The sequence below is a fragment of the Phyllostomus hastatus genome, unplaced genomic scaffold (genome assembly GCF_019186645.2).
Source record: "Phyllostomus hastatus isolate PE091 unplaced genomic scaffold, TTU_PhHast_1.1 phas_contig_209, whole genome shotgun sequence".
NCBI classification, from domain to species: Eukaryota; Metazoa; Chordata; class Mammalia; order Chiroptera; family Phyllostomidae; genus Phyllostomus; species Phyllostomus hastatus.
The window spans coordinates 3,103,107-3,122,235 of record NW_025333735.1 but is presented as its reverse complement, the minus strand read 5'-3'; the positions used below and the strand labels follow the sequence as shown (position 1 = coordinate 3,122,235).

The window sequence follows — 19,129 nt, the reverse complement described above, 5'->3', positions numbered from 1 at the left end:
AAAATATGTATCAATTAAATGACTAATTAGAACACATTTAGTGATTTTTCTCTCATTCATTAGGACCAAAGGAAGACTGATAATTGTCCCCAAGTATTTTGCTACTGCTCAGCCAAGAATCGAAGTGCAGTATTTCAAGAAAAGTTAATTTTCCTGCCACAATCAAGTCACAACTTGATGGGCCTACACAGCTGCACTTTTTCTAAATGATAGACTTTGTATTTCTCTAGGATTAAAAATTGTGTTAAAGGAGGCAATTTAGAACTTAAGCTAAACCAACCTTCCACCTATAATAAACCTTTTAAGCAGCAAATAGAAGAAATGCCCTGTGTGCTAAAGTGGAAATTTTGTTTTGTCATTTTGTTCTTGCCATTGACTGCAGGGGAAGTAGTTGAAGGAAACCTAAATATTTCTTGGCCTTGGCCCTTGCCCAGATATTTCACAGGAAAGTTATATTAAAAAAAATAGTATTTCACAGGGCTTTGTTTGTATTCTTCATTATTATAATTTCAAATATTAGGAAATGATACTGTGCAGGTTTGTATTTATTCATTTATTTGTTTATGTTTTATAAAATATAGCAAAACCCATAATCTACTACAGAAATTCTTCATTTTTGTGGAAGAACTTGCAAAAATTTGAAACACATTTTTTCATTTAGTTTTTAAGACAATTCTTGGATGTAAGTATTAATATATATAGTTTATAATTGAATCTACTGAGGTTCAGGATTATTAAAGAATCTTTTTGCCTAAATCACAGCAGAGGTTGAGTTTTAATCCATGGCCTAAACATTGTCTATAATTCTGTGGGAGGTCATATTAGAAACTGGTATTTTTTTAATATGACAACATTCATGGGAGAGTCTGACAAACTACTGTTATGTTTTGACCTTTGAAAAGATACCAAGAGTGACTAATCCTAAAAGCTTACAGGTTGGACATGAAAGAATCTATGTAATTTTAAAAGTGTTTCCTCAGCCCATTACTGCTTAGATTCTGAGGACATCAGAATTCTGTACCCTCTCAAACCTCCTCTTCCACTTCTATTCCCAGCTATCTGGCTTGGAATCCCTGTCACAAGAAGCCAGGCAGTATATGTCACCTCATACCTCATTTTCTGGAAATCATCCAACAACCTAAATCCAGATAAATGGTGATAAGATGTGAGGATCCGAGAACCAGATTACTGGTTTTCCAGTCTTTTAATGGAAACAATCCTCTGTCTATGCATACCCTCAGCCAACATATTAATTTACAAAAAGCCACTCGGCAGGATCCAAGATAGCAGAGGATTAAATGGAAGCTACACTAACCTCCTCCCAGGACCAATCTGGAATTACAACTAAATTGTAGAGAAATCATCCTGAATAGCCAACTGAACACTAGCCGGGGGAGAAGCCTTAAAACCAAGGACAGACTGAAGAAACCACTTCACCACAATGAGACTGGGAGGGAGTTCAGAGGAGGCACAAGAGAGCTGGCTGGGCTCCCATGGGCAGCAGCTGAAGTTCTGGAGGAATATTTCAGCAGCTGGAAGGGTACCCCCTGAGAAGTGTGGGATCTAAATCCCAGGCTGGGCTCCCTAGAGCCTGCAGCACCAGAGCCAGAAAGGAATCCAGATAACATCCAGCTGTGAAAAAAGCAGCAGGGTTTCTGTCTGCCAGGAAGAGATGGCTAAAGATGCAGAGAGGCTCTTAAAGGGCCAATGTACAAAATTTCATTTGCAGCCACATACCCTGAGCTCCAGCAGAGGGAGGACAATTGGGTTGGTAGATATGGGGACAGAACTGAAGAAACAGCCACCCAGATCTCTGTGCTGAGTCATTCCCCATACTGCAGAAGCCATCTTTCTCAGGTGGACCACTCCCCTTCAAGTGGCATGAGCCTGAGAGGGGAAGCAATAGCCCTGCCCACAGAATTTACTCTGCCCCACCCTGTGGAGCTTAAACTGGCTTGAGCTTGAGGCTATATCACTCGTCAGTTTAACAACTAAAGCAGAAAATACAAAGAAGGAAGCAAAATGGGAAAACAAAGAAACAGACTCCCACTGAAAGAACAAGTGAATTCTCCAGAATAATAAATAGGTGAAAAGGAGGCAAGCAATTTATCAGATAGAGAGTTCAGAGGAATGATTATAAGGATATTCAACAACATGGAGAAAGATATAGAAACCATAAAAGAGGAACAGTTAGAAATAAAGAATGCAATATCTGAAATAAATAACACACTGGAAGGAATAAACAAACAGTAGGAAAGATAAAGTTGAGGATTGAATCAGTGTTTTGGAAGACAAGACAGGAAAAAACACCCGGAAGAGAAGCAAAAAGAAAAAACAATTTTCAAAAATGAGGTGAGCTTAAGAAGCATTTAAGACAACATGAAACATAACAACCTCTGCATCATGGGAATACCAAAGGAGAAGAGAGAGACCAACAGATTGAGAAGCTATTTGAAGAAATCATGACTGAAAACTTAACTAATCTGGTGAAGAAGAAAAGATACACAAGTCCAGGAAGCTCAGAGAGTCTCCAACAAGTTGAACCCAAAGGGGCCTACACCAAGACACATGATAATTGCAATGACAAGGCTTAAAGACAAGGAGAGAATTCTAAAAGCCACAAATGAAAAGAGGTAGTTACATACAAGGGGGCACCAATTAGACTGTCATCTGATTTCTCAACAGAAACATTTCAGGCCAGAAAAGAGTGGTGTGATATATTCAAGGTGATGAAAAGCAAGGATGTACATCTAAGGATATTCTACCCAGCAAGGCTATCATTTAAAATAGAAGGAGAAATGAGCTTTCCAGACAAGAAAAAGTTAAGGGAGTTTGTTAAGACTAAACCAGTATTGCAACAAATGTTAAAGGGCTTGCTTGAAGAAGGAGAAGGAGAAGAAGAAGAAAAGAAAGAGGAGAAGGAGGAAGGAGGAGGAGGAGAAAGAGAAGAGGAGGAGGAGGAAGAAGAAGAAGGAGAAAGAGGAAAAGATAAAGAAAAAAAAGAAAAAGAGAGGAAAACAGTCCAACAATAAAATGGCACTGTATAAGTATCTATCAATTATCACCTTAAATGGAAATGGCTTAAAAGCTCCAACCAAGAGACAGAGGGTAGCTCAATGGGTAAAAAAACAAGACCCATATATTTGCTGTCTCCAGAAGACAAATCTCAGATCAAAAGATACACACAGACTAAAAGCAAAGGGATGGAAAAAGACATTTCATGCAAATGGAAAGAAAAAAAAGGTGGGGCAGCAATTCTTATATCTGACAAAATAGACTTTAAAACCAAGCCTATAGTAAGAGACAAAGAAGGATGCCACATAATGATAAAGAAGTTATAACCCTAGTAAACATTTATGTACCCAACATAAGAGCACCTACATATGTGAAGCAAATTTTGATGGACATAAAGAGAGAGATTAACAGAAATACAAGCATAGTCAGAGATTTTAACACCCCATTGACTTCAATAGATAGATCTTCCAGGCAGAAAATAAACAAGGAGATGGCAGCCTTAAATGACACACTAGATCAAATGGATTTAATTGATACCTTCAGAGCATTTCACCCCAAAGCAGCAGAATATACATACTTGTCAGGTGTACATGGAAAGTTTTCTGGGATAGACCACATGTTATGACACAAAATAAGTTTCAATAAATTTAGGAAGATTGAAATCATATCAAGCATCTTCTCTGACCACAATGTTAGGAAACTAGAAATCAATCACAAGAAGAACACTGAAAAACATGTAAAGATATGGAAGCTAAATAAAATGTTATTAAACAATGAATGGGTCAACAATGAGATCAAGGAAGAAATCAAAAGATACCTTGAAAGAAATGAAAATGAAGATACAACAATTCAGAATCTGTGGGACATTGGGAAGCAATCCTATGAGGGAAATTCATAGCATTTCTCAAAAAAACAAGAAAAAGCTCAAATAAACAATATAACTTCACACTTAACTGAACTAGAAAAAGAACAACAAATAAAGCCCAAAGTTAATGGAAAGAAGGAAATAATAAAGATCAGAGAACTAAATGAGAGACTAAAACAACAATAAAAAAGATCAGTGAATCCAAGAGTTGGTTCTTTGAAAAGATAAATAAGGTTGACAAACATTTAACCAGACTCATCAAGAAAAAAAGAGAAAGGACCCAAATGAATAAAATCAGAAATGAAAGAGGAGAAATAACAACTGATACCAAAAAAGTACAAAGGATTGTGAGAAAATGTTATGAACAACTATATGCCAACAAACTGGACAACCTGGACAAAATGGATAAATTCCTAGAAATGTTCAATCTTCTGAAACTAAATCAGGAAGAACCAGAGAATCTGAGTATGCAGATTACACCTAATGAATTTGAAGCAGTAATTTAAAAACTCCCAAGAAACAAAAGCCCTGGACCAGAAGGCTTCACAGGTGAATTTTATTAAGCATTCTGAGAAGAACTAACACCTCCTCTTCTCAAACTATTTTATAAAAATCAAGAGGAGGGAAGGCTCCCAAATTCATTTTACAAGGCCAGCATTATCCTAATTCCAAAACCAGATAAAGACACCACAAAGAAAGAAAATTATAGGACTATATCCCTGATGAACATAGATGCTAAAATTCTCCACAAAATATTAGCAAACCAAATACAACAACACACCAAAAACATCATACAGCATGATCAAATAAAATTTATTATGGGAATGCAAAGTTGGTACAACATTCACAAGTCAATAAATGTGATATACCACATAAATGAAATGAAGAATAAAAACCACATGATTACATCAATAGATGCAGGAAAAGCCATTTGATAAAATCCAGCACCCATTTATGATAAAGACTCTCAGAAAAGTGGGATTACAGGGAACATACCTAAACATAATAAAGGGCATATATGACAACCCCACTGCTGGCATCATAGTCAATGGGCAAAAACTACAAATGTTCCCCTTAAGGTCGGGAACAAGACAGGAATGTCAGCTTTCACCTGTCTTATTCAACAAAGTACCAGAAATCCTAGCCACAGCAATCAGAAAGAGGAAATAAAAGGCATCCACATTGTAAGGGGAGAAGTAAAACTGTCATTATTTGCAGATGACATGATACTGTACATGGAGAACCTCAAAGATTCCACCAAGAAACTACTAGAACTGATAAATGAATTCAGCAAAGTAGCCAGATACAAAAATAAGTATCTACAAATTAGTTGCATTTTTCTATGCCAATAGCAAACTAACAGAAAGGGAAATTAACAAAACAATACTGCTCTGACTGGTGTGGCTCAGTGGACTGAGTGCTGGCCTGCAAACCTGAGGGTCACTGGTTAGATTCCCAGTCAAAGCATATGCTTGTGTTGTGGGCCAGGTCCCCAGTAGGGGCGCTTGAGAGGCAACCACACACTGATGTTTCTCTCCCTCTCTTTCCCCTTCCCTTCCCCTCTCTAAAACTAACTAACTAACTAACTAACTAACTAACTAACTAACTAAGAAAATAATACCATTCACAATTGCTACAAAAAGAATAAAATACCTAGGAATAAACCAAACAAATGATGGAAAAGACCTGTGCTCAGAAAATTAGAAGACACTGAAAAAAGAAATAGAAGAAGATACAAATAAGTGGAAGCACATATCATATTCATGGATAGGAAGAATTAACATCTTTAAAATGCCCATACTACCCAAAGCAATGTAAAGATTCAAGACAATTCCTATCACAATTCGAATGAAGTATTTTACAGAACTAGAACAAATATTTCAAAAGTTTAAATGGAACCACAAAAGGCCCTGCATAGCAATAATGGTCCTGAAAAAGAACATAGTTGAAGAAATTGAGCTACCTAATATCAAACTATACTATAAGGCCATAGTAATCAAAACAGCATGGTACTGACATAAAAACAGACACATTGATCAATGGAACAGAATAGAAAGCCCAGAAGAAAAACCACACCTTATAGTTGATTAATATTTGATAGAGTTGGCACACACATACAATGCACTAAAGAGTCTGTTCAATAAAAGGTGTTGGGAAAATTGGACAGATAAGTGCAGAAAAATGAAACTAGACCGCCTTCTTACACCACACACAAGAACAAATTAAAAATGGATCAAAGAGTTAAATGTTAGACCCAAAATCATAAAAATCTTAGAAGAAAACATAGTTAACAAAATCTCGAACATTGCTTGTAGCAATATTTTATTAGATATATCCCCCCAGTCAAGGGAAACAAAAGAAAAAATAAACAAATAGGACTACATCAAACTAAAAGTTTTTGCACAGTAAGTAAATCATTATCAAAATAAAAAGACAACCCACAGAATGAGAGAACATGTCTGCCAATACATCTGATAAGGGGTTAATATCCAACATTTATAAAGCACTTATAAAACTCAACATAAAAAAAAAACAACCTAATTTGAAAATGGGCAAAGGACCTGAATAGACACTTCCCTAAAGACAATATACAGATGGCCAACAGACATTTGAAAAGATACTCAACATCACTAATCATTAGAAAAATGTCAATTAAAACCACAATGAGATGTCATCTCACACATGTCAGAATAGCTATCATCAATAAATCAACAAATAGAGTTCCAGTCAAGATGGAGGCATAGATAAAACCCTTTACTTCCTCACACAAACAAAAGGAGGATAACAACCAATATAAAATCAATAAACAACCAAAAGTGCCAGAAAAATCAAACTGCATGGAACTCAGACAACCAAGAAATTAAAGAAAAAATCAACCAGAACAACCATACTGGTAAGGCAGTGGACCAGGAGGGCCAACTCACAAAAAATGTGTTGAGGCAATGGATCTTGGGGGCAGGGCTGCGTGGGAGGGGCTGACTTAAGGGGAAACAGGGTCTCAGAGCTGACTGTGGGCTACAGCTGGGGTTGCACGGTGGGACATACTCCCAGCCTCACATGAGAATCCGTTGAAAAGTGTGCTAGAGCCAAGCAGAGGAGCTGCACTGCTCCATCTCTGGCCCCTCCCCAACAGGCAGCACTGCCACACAGCAAAGAGGGTTGCCCTGCCGGGGTGAATACCTAAGACCCCACCCCCTTACAACCTATCAACTGCGCCAAGACAAAGAAATATGGTCCAAATGAAAAAACAGAGCAAAGCCTCAGAAAAAGAGCTAAGTGAGGAGGAGATAGCCAACTTATCTGATGGAGAATTTAAAGCCTCGGTAATCAAATGCTCACAAATCTGATTGAACTTGGTCAAAAAATGAAAGAACAAATGAAGGATACCCAAAGTGAAATAAAGCAAAATATTCAGGGAACCATCAGTGACAGGAAGGAAACCAGGACTCAAGTAACAATTTGGAACAAAGAAAGAAAGAAACATCCATCCAGAAGAAAAGGAAGAAACAAGAATTCAGAAAAATGAAGAGAGACATAGGAACCTCTGGGACAAATTGAAACACTGCAATATCTGAATTATAGGGGTGCCAGAAGGAGAAGAACAACAGCAAGAAATTGAAAACTTATTTGAACTAATAATGAAGGAAAACTTCCCCAATCTGGTGAAGGGAATAGGCTTCCAGGAAGCCCAGGAAGCCCGGAGAGTCACAAAGAAGTTGGACCCAAAGAGGAGCACACCAAGACACATCATCATTAAGTTGTCCAAGATTAAATATAAAGAGAAAATCCTAAAAGAAGCAAGAGGAAAGGGGACAGTTACCTACAACAGAGTACTCAATAGGATATCAGCTGATTTCTCAAAAGAAATCTTACGGGCAAGAAGGGGCTGGAAAGAAGTATTCTGAGTCATGAAAGGCAAAGACCTACATCCAAGATTACTCTATCCAGCAAAACTTTCATTTAAAATGGAAGGGCAGATAAAGTGCCCAAATAAGGTCAAGTTAAAGGAGTTCATCATCACCAAGCCATTACATGAAATGTTAAAGGGACATATCTAAGAAAAGAAGATAAAAACTATGAACAGTAAAATAACAACAAACTCACAACTATCAGCAAATGAACCTAAAAGGAAAGAAAAACCATGAAAACAAAAACTAAGCAAACAGCCAGAGCAGGAACAGAATCAGAGAAATGGACAACACATAGAGGGAGTTCAGTGGGGAGGGGGAGGGAGGAATGCATGGGGGAAAGGTACAGGGAAGAAGAAGCATGGTTAGTAGGCGTAAGGTAGATGGGAAGAGATAAAAAATGGTATAGGAAACGGAGGACTCAAAGAACTTATGCGTACAACCTACGGACAAGAACTAAGGGGGAGGGGAGAAATGCTGGAGGGTTGGGGGCAGGGTGGAGGGGAGATAAAGGGGGGGGAATTGGAAAAACTGTAATAAAATAAACAATAAAAAATACTTAAAATATAAATCAACAAATAACAAGTGCTGGCAAGGACATGGGAAAAGGGGAACTCTTTTGTACTGTTGGTGGGAATGCAGATTAGTGCAGCCACTGGGGAAAGCACAGGGAGATACTTCAAAAAATTAAAAATGGGTCTGACTTTTGACCCAGTGATCCCACTTCTGGGAATATATCTGAAGGACCCTAAAACACTAATTTGAAAGAACATAAGCACCCCATGTTCATTGTAGTGTTATTCATAATTGCCAAGATATGGAAGCAGCCAAAGTGTCCATCAGTAGGTTAGTGGATGAAACAACTGTGGGACATTTACGCAATGGAATACTGCTTGGCTGCAAAAATTAATAAAATTTTGCCCTTCGCAACACCATGGATGGACCTGGAGAACATTATGCTAAGTGAAATGAGCCTGTCAGAGAAAGACAAACACCGTATGATTTCATTTATATGTGGAATCTAATGAACAAGCTGAACTAACAAGGAAAATGGGGACAGACTCATAGATGGAGAGCAGGATGACAGCTAGTGGCGGGGGGAGGTGAGGGGTTGGAGGACAAAAGAAAAAAGGACTCATGGACATGGACAACAGGGAGGTGATTGCTGGGGAAAAGAGGTATAAGGGGACTATATGATAGTGGAAAAAATACAATAAAGATTAAATTTTTTTAAAAAGTCACTCACAAACAGGGAGAAAGTAACACCAATAATCAGGCCCACCTTGTCTAGTCCTAAGTAACTTGCATACATATGCCCTTCAATCATTCTCCATTCCCTTCCCACAAGAGTTAGTATTATTATTTGGCCAATAATTGTGAAAACACAGGTTTTCAGACCACCACAGAAAATCATTATAACAAACCAATGTTTGTTGGCTAACGCTGGGTGATTTCACAAAAATTTATAAAATATATGTTTAATCTTTATAATGATCTTTAGAGATGGGCATAATTATTCCTGTGTGTTTTTTTTAAATGAGGATGCTGAAGTTCAGCAAGGTTAAATAACTCACCAGAGATCATACAGTTAGAAAGTGGTAGAGTTGGGATCCAAACTGCCTTCTTTTAAAGTCCATGCTGTTAATGATTACACTACAATGCTTCTCAGATTTATTTTTATATGCTATTAGTGTGTTATATAATACATCCCCAGATTATCCTCCCAAGGAGCCAGTAAATGTGGTAACAAAATGGAAATAATGATTCAGGCCTCCCATTGGTTTCCATTTCCTCCCTCCTTCCTATAATTACTCTTATTTAAATCTTTAGTCAGAACTATCTATATACGTATCTAATACATTGAGCCTTAAAACAACAATAACAACAATTCGAACATTCTATTGTTTTGAAAACAACGACTAAAACATATGAAGGATACTCTGAGATCTCTGTGGGCAACAGGCTCCTCCCAGACCGGGATGAGGTGGACTTGCCCAGGACGTGCACAGGAAGCAAGCGACCGTGTCTGCATCTGTCTGCCACCTATCGCTGCGGTCCGGACCTTTGACCCATGCCAAAAAACGACCATTTCAAGAAAACATACCCACAGCAGCATGCAATCCTGGTATCTGGTAATGCCCAGGATGGCTTAGTCAAGTTGAGAGAACTCTAAATAAAGGAAAAACACAGCTCTTGAATTGGCCATGCTGAAACTGGATGATTGGTGGGTACAGTTGTTCTGTTTGGGCAGCATGGTGCCATCTTTGTACCAGAGTACTTGTTTCATTATTTGAATATTTTGATGGGTTTTATCTACATACATGTAGAAAAATGGGGCTTAAAATGGAAAAATAAATTACTGATAACTATTGAAAAGAAGGGTAAGTCCCATAAACTTAATACAATTAAAATAAAGATGGAAAACAGTGGCCAAGCCAAAATCAGAGAAACCTTTGCCTCAACTGAATGACGGTTGGACTTCAGTCATTACACCCTGTGTCCAGTGGTGAAGGGAGAGAATTAAAGAGCACAAACAAAATGCTAGAAACATGTAATTAAAGGCTATTTGCAACAGATAGATTATTTCAGTATTGCAGGTTTGTTCATATTTTCAGGAATGCATTATGTACAGATGTACATAGAGGACTGCTTGTACTTAGCTGCTTTGTCTCCATGCCTATTCATTTAAGCTAAACAAACAAGTTGGATGTCAGAGGGATGAAGACTGCAAAATAAGCATAAGAAAAGCAAAACAACTTCAGATCCAGGAGCTGGGGCAGGCATCCAGACTTCTACATGGGGAAGAACTGAGGTTAATGTAGCTGCAAACCAATACCCAGCAGAGGCTCGGGCACAGGCGGTGCTGCTGGAGGGACAGAAAGCCTTCAGGGTTGCCGCCTTCTTTCACATGTTATGGGGAAAAGCAACTAGGTACGTGAATTGTATTCAAGTTCACATTCTAAAGAACAGCTAAATAAACAACTCAGAGCACAGTGTCCTACGCCTAGTCCCAGGAATTTCTTGAGCTGTGATGAAGGTCTGCCAGTGAGTGCCCAATTCTGTCTCCAATTTGCAGTCACAGTTTTCCACTTCACTCAAACACCAATGGTTTTATTTGCTACACCTACCTTCCTTCATCAGAGTGCCTTTCCTCACACTAAATAAAGTGGAGAGAAAATTTCTACCCACCCTCTCATTAGGGACTACAAGACTCAACTCACACCCTGCAAACCTCAGGATGGATGGAACATGAATCCTTTTAACTACCTGGACACAGTAGCTGACTATCAGGAAACTGCCTGTGGCTTCTACACGTTGCCACACTATTTACACAGCTGATGGAAGTTTGCCCTGGTGGAGGAATTTGGCTCTAGAGGATTCCCTTAGAATTCCCAAAGGGCCCATTCACCCTGCACACCCGCACAGATGCCTCTGGAGATAGGAACAGTGGGGTTCATTTTCTAACTTCCTCTTCACACACTGTAATTCTACACATTTATTTAAAAGTGGGGGAGGAGTCAGAGAAGGAACTGCAAAACCTACATTATATGAAATATTTACAAAAAATATTTTAAGTAAAGTCAACAGCCCCCTTCCCCTGCCAAACATTCCTCTGCTTCATTAGGCAGTCTAAACTCTTACCCTTCACGTTCCTAAGCACAAAGCAGGGCTGGGACAAGCCTCCCAACAGAAAATGAACCTTTCCAAGGCAGAGAGAAGGAACCTCAAAACATCAACCAACTCCCAAAGCAGCAAGGAGAGAAATAGCTTTCAGATTCTTCTCCTTTAATAATTTAAAGCCTTGCTATTTAGTAGGGCAGAGAAAACATCAGACACAGGATTTTATCATGACAGTAAGACACAGCAGAGGTAATAAGATAGAGGGAGTAATTTTCTGAAGCTGTTTTAAAGGTAAGGATCAATTTTTATTCTGTCAATTATTAAAATATGTTAGAAATGAGAGTAAGCTATTAATTTCTCCAACCCTACCAACTGTGGTCGCAGTGGCAGTTGAATCTTGCCAGTGGTGAGGCGAGCTTTTCCTAGCTGTGAATAACCTCTTTCACTAAGAAACTGGTCAGGAAACAACTCTCCATTCGGGAAGGAGGTGTATATGAGATGTAAATGTATATCCAGAATGTTCCCTTTCTTAATTTCCTTCTCTTGCTGCTATATTTTCTTCTAGCCTAAATAATTAACCTTCCCACACTACTCAAATAAATTCCATCTAAATCAGCTCAACCTGAAAAAGATGATGGTTGTAATGATGATGGTGATGATCAGGAAGAGGAGGAGAAGCAGGAGGAATGGGGAGGAGGAGAAGACTGGCCCTCCCACATATATCTCACTTTTCTCTTTTTGGGAGTGGGGGGAGGAGGTAAAAGTGTAGGTTCAGGTTTTGGTGCCAAACTCTCTGAGTTTGACTTTGGACTCTGCTAAATGACTGCAGCTTTGGACAGGTTACTTTCATCTCAATCTCCTCATTTGCAATATGGGAACAGTAGTCGTTTCTAACTTCAGCGGTGGTTGTGAGGATTAAACACGACACATTCTGAATGGTACCTGAAACAAAGCGAGCGCTCAGTAAACCTTCAGGATTGTAATTACTGGCTCTTCCATCACTAGACAATCAGCCTCAAGCAGACCACACAAAGACAGAAGGCAAACAACACTGATTAGAGATAGAAAAGTTGCATAGAGAAGAGGTCTGAACTCTTGGTGGGGTAGAAGCAAATGAAAGTCAGTGTATTCATCCTTTTGTGAAAAGTCCAAACGTGACATTACACTGGTGATGACTTACAGGCTAGTGATCGAAAGAGGTGGGGAGCAATGGTTTTTCTGTATACATGTTAACCAGCAGAGTTTTATTTGAAAATATTAAGGAGAACTTAAGAAAACAGCAATTTAAAAATGGCCCAACAACTTTAAAAAATGGGAGAAAGAAAAGAAATGCTTAAAAAAGAAAAGGTTAATGAATGAGCAACAAACTAGCTTCCTGTTCAGCTGATCTCCATAATAATGCTGGTGTTTGGGAACAGAAGTAACCTTATATTATAGGCTTTTTGGGATTCAAGGAGGGAGTTGCACTATAAATTATCATGTACTCTGGGGACTGAGTTAGACCCACAGTGCAACTCAATCTCTGCCCTCACCCAATTCTGAAGGTCCAGCTTAAACCTTTCCCATACCCTCAAAAGAGAAATTTGTCCTTGTGATTAAGAGAAAAGAGGCCAGAGTGGGGAAAACCGGGTGGGAGGACTAGAAAAGCTTACCCGCTATGTGGTTACATAAGCTTGCTGAGCCTCAGTGCTCTCATCTGAAGAATGGGGCCACATTGGAGGGCAGGATGAGCACTGCATGTGAGAATGCACATTGCGGAGGAATGTTTCCCACTCTGAGGGGCAGCAGGCAGGGCCTAATCAGGTTGGTTGTTCACTTGACAGGTAAGAAAACTAAAATCTAGAGAAGTTAAAATGTAGCCCAAGGTCACGCAGTGAATTCGTTTCAAAGCCTGGATTATAACTAAATCCTGATTCTTAATTCAGTATTTTTGCACTAAACATGCTTTGTCCTACATGGAGCTTTGAAAAAATTCTCCCACACTGATTTTGTCCTTTTCTAAACATCAACTTCATTTTCTTTTTTTTTTTGATAAAAACCATACATCCTTTTTATTGTTAAGTCGTAAAGAGGTATCAAAATTAAAAGCAAAAATTACAGGGTAAGACTTAACTACTAGGAGCGTCAAAGGAAGTGAAAATGGGACTAGGCGCAGGGCAATATGAATTAATGAACAGGGGAGGAACAAGGATGGGGAGAACAGTGAGCATGTGCTGAAGATACTAGGGGAGAGGATCTGGTGAAAATTTTGATCTTAGACAAGCGCCTAGGTAAATAATGGGACAAGATTTCTAAACCCCACTATGTGCTTAAGAGTCATCCTCGCCATTGGCGCTGTCTCTGTCATCCTCTCCTTCTTTTTCATCATCCTTGATCAACTCCAGCTGGTCTTCTCCCCAATCTTCATTATCATCATCATCCTGTAGGTCCCCCTCCTCAGCAGAGTCATCTGCACCCCCCTCAGACTCCATCTTCACATTAGTCTCATCTTTCTTCAGGGAGCTGCTGCTCTGCTCCTCTTCTGACTTATCATTCTTCATCTCTCCTTGTTTGCTCATTCCTTTTCAATTTTTTCCAGGCTTTCCAGTAGAGAATCCACTTTTTGTTTTATCTGGGTCAATTCCTTCTTGATGGCCTGAAGATCATCTCCTTTCAGTTTTCCAGACTTGGAAGAAGATCCTTGCTATCCACTCTTAGAATTGAAGCCACTTTTGCCCCTTCGTGAGGTGTTCCTGATACACGCTGGCATTTCGAGGGCACTACAGCCCGAGCAATAGGAGGAGGAGGAGGAACATGTGCTGGGTAACTGTACATCCTGTCATAATAATCCTGCTGAAAGTCATAGTCCAAGTCAAAAGAGGAGCCGTACATCTCCACTGCAGATTGTTTCACACCTGCTTTTCCTCCGTTCACCTTGACTCTGCAGCCAGATTAATATCTAAAGCCTGGCCAGCAATCATGCTGGCATCCTCTCTGGCCACTGCAGCCCGGGCATTTCTCTCATTAACATATTGAACAAAGGCAAAGCCCTTATGAATGGAGCAACCCACAATTTTGCCATATTTTGAGAAGATAGCCTCCACATCAGATTTCTTGACCACAAGAGTGTTGAGATTCCCAATGAATACACGGGAGTTCATGGAGCGAGGATCTGTCTTGTTGGTAACATTGCTGGCCATTGTCTTTGATGATAAGATTCCTCACGAAGCTGAAACATCACCCAGGAAGGGTGTGCATCTGTTCTGAAGGCCCCCCTGGCTCCAGGTCATCCTGGCTGCTGCTGCTCCAGGCTGGGCATTCATGTTGCTGCAGTGCAGCTGAAGATCAAAAAAATCTCACTGTAAATTTCCCGTAGTGCACACCGAGTTGCATCATTATGTTTAAAATGTTTTTTTTGTCTTTTTTTTAAATAAAATCAGTTTGGAATGGGAATGTGTGTGTTCTGGAAGGGTGGGAGAGGGAGGTTAAAAATCAAAGCTGAGCTCCAGTGCCTAGGGATGGGGTTCGCCTTGCTGCCCTCAAGCAAAGTTCCACTAACTTATGTTTCAAGTGATTTGTAACCCAGAGGGAGAAGGGAGAAGAGATTCGATTCTGAATCTCCTACTCCCGGGTACTACGTGGAGTAGATGATTGCTGATGGAGGTCAGAAATGCAGCCACAACTGCTCGGCCTTCGTCTCTTCACAAAATGGCCATCAACTTCATTTTCAACCAATGCCATCACTATAGAACTTGGATACTCTCAAATAATTCATTTGTTCCTTCAACCACATTATAAGTTCCTTGCAGTGACAGAGACGTTTCAAATGTCTCTTATCTATCCAATAGTGTTTACTGACATGCTGGGTCCACAACAGTGTTAACTGATAAATGGAGAGGTTTCTTCAGGAAGAGCTTTCCTCTGAATGAAATGTGACTATGAGGAAGATGCTGACCGGCTGCTCGGGTCTGCAGAAGACCAGATCAGAGGCAGTGGGTTTGCAACATGCCCAGGCAGACACAAAACAAATTAACGGCAAGGGAGTTTGAACACAGGAACAAAAAAGGCTGAACACTCTCCCCTTATGTAAATGTTTTAAAAAATAGACAGTCTATTTTTAGACAAAAAATAGGTTGACCCAGGCCATTGGTTCCTAACCTGTCATCAGTAAACCCCAAATGTTGAGGTTATTGCAAAGGATCTGCAAAGTGATTTGCACATCAAACACTGTAGAATGAACAAGTAACGTCTTGTACCTATATGTATAATAATACTCCCCCCGCCCCTGCAAATACATGGGCAGTTTAATTTGACCTAATAAAATACAAATTCTTTAAAAGCATGGTGTATTTGTAATTCTTGACCACTATGTAACTTTTTAATCAATAAAACAGTGGCTAACGTTCATTAAGCACTTACAGAGTGACGAGCATTTGTGCTATGAGATTATTTTGTTTACCTTTTATTGACACGCTGAAGGCAGATACAATTGTTATCCCCATTTTGCACAAAAGAAAGTGAGATTTGTAGATTTTAAGTAAGGAACCCTTTGGATTTACTATTAATAAATAGTAAATAAATCTGGAGTCTGACTCTGAAGCTTATGGTATTACCCATGGTCAGGCTGCTTTTCTGGCTGACAAGTATAAAACAACTTACCTAATGTCATGCATGTGTATGTGTGTAGGAGAGGGGGGTTTAACTCTGAAATCTGATGTTGGAAGAAGATTCTCACATCTGCAAGGGTTAGTAACATCACCAACAGGAGGTGGAAAATAGCTCCTCCTGTTTAAGCAAGTGAGGTGCTGAGAACTGAAGGATTTAACTGATTGATTTCTCGAAAATGCTTTCAGCTAGAAATGCTAGCATTCTATACTTCAGATCAGCATTTCCCAAAGTAGATCCTGCGGATTTCTGGTGCCAAGGGATGCTCCACTGAAAAAGGTTTCCATGGTCAAAATAGTTTGACAGACACCATAAACTAAAAGAACCACCTTACACAAAAGAGTACCTCCCCTTTTGGAAAATCAAATTATACTTGCACGTGTTCAGAGCTCTGAGGAGTTCTGCACAGCACTGGGTTGCATAAACTAAACATGTTCTCTTTTTGTAACACTTCTCAGCAAGGAAAACTTTTTCATTTTGTGTAACTCAGAGTATTCTAAAAATATCTGGGCATCAAACCCCACCTGTGGATAGATCTAGTTCCACCAGATGTTTATAGGTTGTAACCTCACTTGGGCAGTTAACACCTTCTGTAGTAGGGTATGAGAAGTGACCTTTTGAGAGTCTTCCAGACACTGTCATTCTATAGTGGCAGTGGCTTTCAGAAAGCTCTCTGGTCTAAAGGTGTATTTATCTAAGAATTATACAGTCTTTTAATTTTTTTGTTTCTCTTTAAGCATGGGATATGATTTTGATAACAATGACACTCTGAAGGTTATGTTTTTCTATTTTTCAAAACCTCTTCTGGACTAACAGTTCTCAAGATTGACCATCATCAGAGTTCCCTGGAGGGCTTGTTGAAACAAGAGTGGCTGGGCCCGCCCTGGAGCGCCTCATTCAGGAGATCCAGAGAAAGCCTGGGAATTACCTGACTAACAAGCTTCCAGAGGTGCCCATGCTGCCAGTCTGCAGGCTCTCCTTTTCATGCCTCCTGTGTGAGATTCAGATCATGAAGCAGAAGATGAAAGATGTTTGGTCCCTGCTTCCGTCATCAAGGGCTCTTACCTTTTCTCTTACTTCTGTAAGCTTGGTTCTAGGATATTTAGCCAGATACATATCTATGGTGTTTTCTTTGTACTTTAAATCTTTCACTTAGAAAACTTTCAAAAGCTTCAGGAATCAAAGATGAAAAAAGGAGTTAGGAGACTGGAGTGCCTTTGAGTAAGCTTTAATAGAAGGTGTTCTGAAAATATTCAGTATTAATCTACTTCTGAGCTATCTTTTATTTCTCATTTAATCATGTGGATGAAATTTCAGTGGCATGAACTTATTTTTGTCTCTTTGAAGAGTGATTAAGTAATACTTTATAATTACAGACAAGTCTTACATCACTTACACTTGGCTGGGAGCTCATTCACTGGAACCCGTAGACCTTTAATTCTAGACCTCTGACTTCTACAACAGAAATGTCTGTGATGCTAGAGAAACTACAGAGTCACAGGCCCTTTAAAACAACGTCAATTACAAATGTCGCTGCAGAATCACCAAATTGCCACTGCCTGGTATAATAGATGCATTCCTGGGAAACTGCAAGTCAAATTACCATCATTTAGATCCTATTTACATATTCTAATTTTAGATATGGCCATGTGACACTGTTTCCTACCTTTTTAGTTTGAAGTTTCTGTTTCTTATGTCCTCTCTTCCCATCCCTATCAACCTCTCAAGGAAGAAAGGACAGAAACTAATCGAGCAGCTTCTAGTGACTGTATCATTTCGTCTGTATCAAATTAACCCCGAGAAAAGCTGAAGCCCAGAGAGGCTGTGGTCACATGGTTAAGTGGCAGCATTAGGACATATACAGGCTGCAACCAGTCTAAAGTCTACTCTACTTCCCCCCCACCCCCCATCCCAACCCCACTGGCTACTATGCTCAAGTCCTTAATGGTCCTTGGGTGGAATAGGGGAACTCCCTATTTAAGGACAGCTATAGGGGAGGAATATTTGGTGCTGGGATGAATTAGTGATAATCTACAAACTTTCAAACGATCATTTTCCCATCTGTCACCACAGAGTGAAAATATCTGAAATGGAAAAGAGGCAGAATGGGTGCTAAGTAATGGATAAAACTCAATAAAAAATCTTTCACTCAGAAGGATAAAAAACATTACACCTTTACAGACTCTTGTTTAATAAGCCCAGCACACACCCCAAGGATGTGAAAAATTAAAAAAGGTACAATTTACAGATTCTCCATGAGCACATTTACACCAATCGGAGGTTTCGAAAGCACACGCAGCATTTGTCCGTCTGTTCTAACCATAGCAAAACACCGCCGCTGACACGCCAGCACTGCTTTGGTTATATAAGGCAGATCTTGGCCAAAGGGAAAACATCCCATATACCCAGGCCCTGAAACACTGTGCAAACAAAGTTCTCCCAAGTAAGCTGAGCTCTGCCCACAGAGCATTCTTTAGGGCTTAGTGTATGTGTAAGCTGAGTTCCCCACAATTTTATGAAAGTGTGACCTTAAGTTTTAGAAGGAGACCACAGAAGTTGACGATGACCTAAACCACCCATTAGTACCAGCCTTTCAGCAGAAGAGAATGTTACTGATGAATCCAGGCAACTCCACAGGGCTGATCTACAGCTCTGGAACCAGGCAAGGCATTGCCTTTTTTAATAGTTACTGGGTACAGGAGGCACGGTGATTGGGCTGTTCATGATACCTCTGGGAAACTACCTGTTAAAAATAAACCAGATTTGTGACTAGAGCTCCACTGCTCTGGGATCTGGTTGATTTTCCAGATTACTTTCATAACCTTATGCCAACAGAAACCTAGCCTCTTCTGAGCAGCCTTACACGCCACTATTCTGCATAGATTGGTACCAACTCCTTGTTCAATCAGTGTCAGGGTTTCTACATCAGAAACACAGACCAGCACTTACATTAACAAGAGTTAAATGAAGGTCCTACTTCTTGCCTTCAAGTAACATTTACTGACCACCAGCTCTTGTGAGAAACAATAATCTCTCATAAAACACAGTCTGTTCCTTCAGAGGGCTCAATCTAATC

The 19,129-nt window shown here is 39.6% G+C and overlaps 1 pseudogene; it reads right to left on the bottom strand.

Annotated features, from left to right (window-relative positions):
• Positions 1–13,686: 13,686 nt before the first annotated feature.
• LOC123816565 lies at positions 13,687–14,737 on the bottom strand (annotated as a pseudogene).
• Between the last annotated feature and the right edge of the window lie 4,392 nt (positions 14,738–19,129).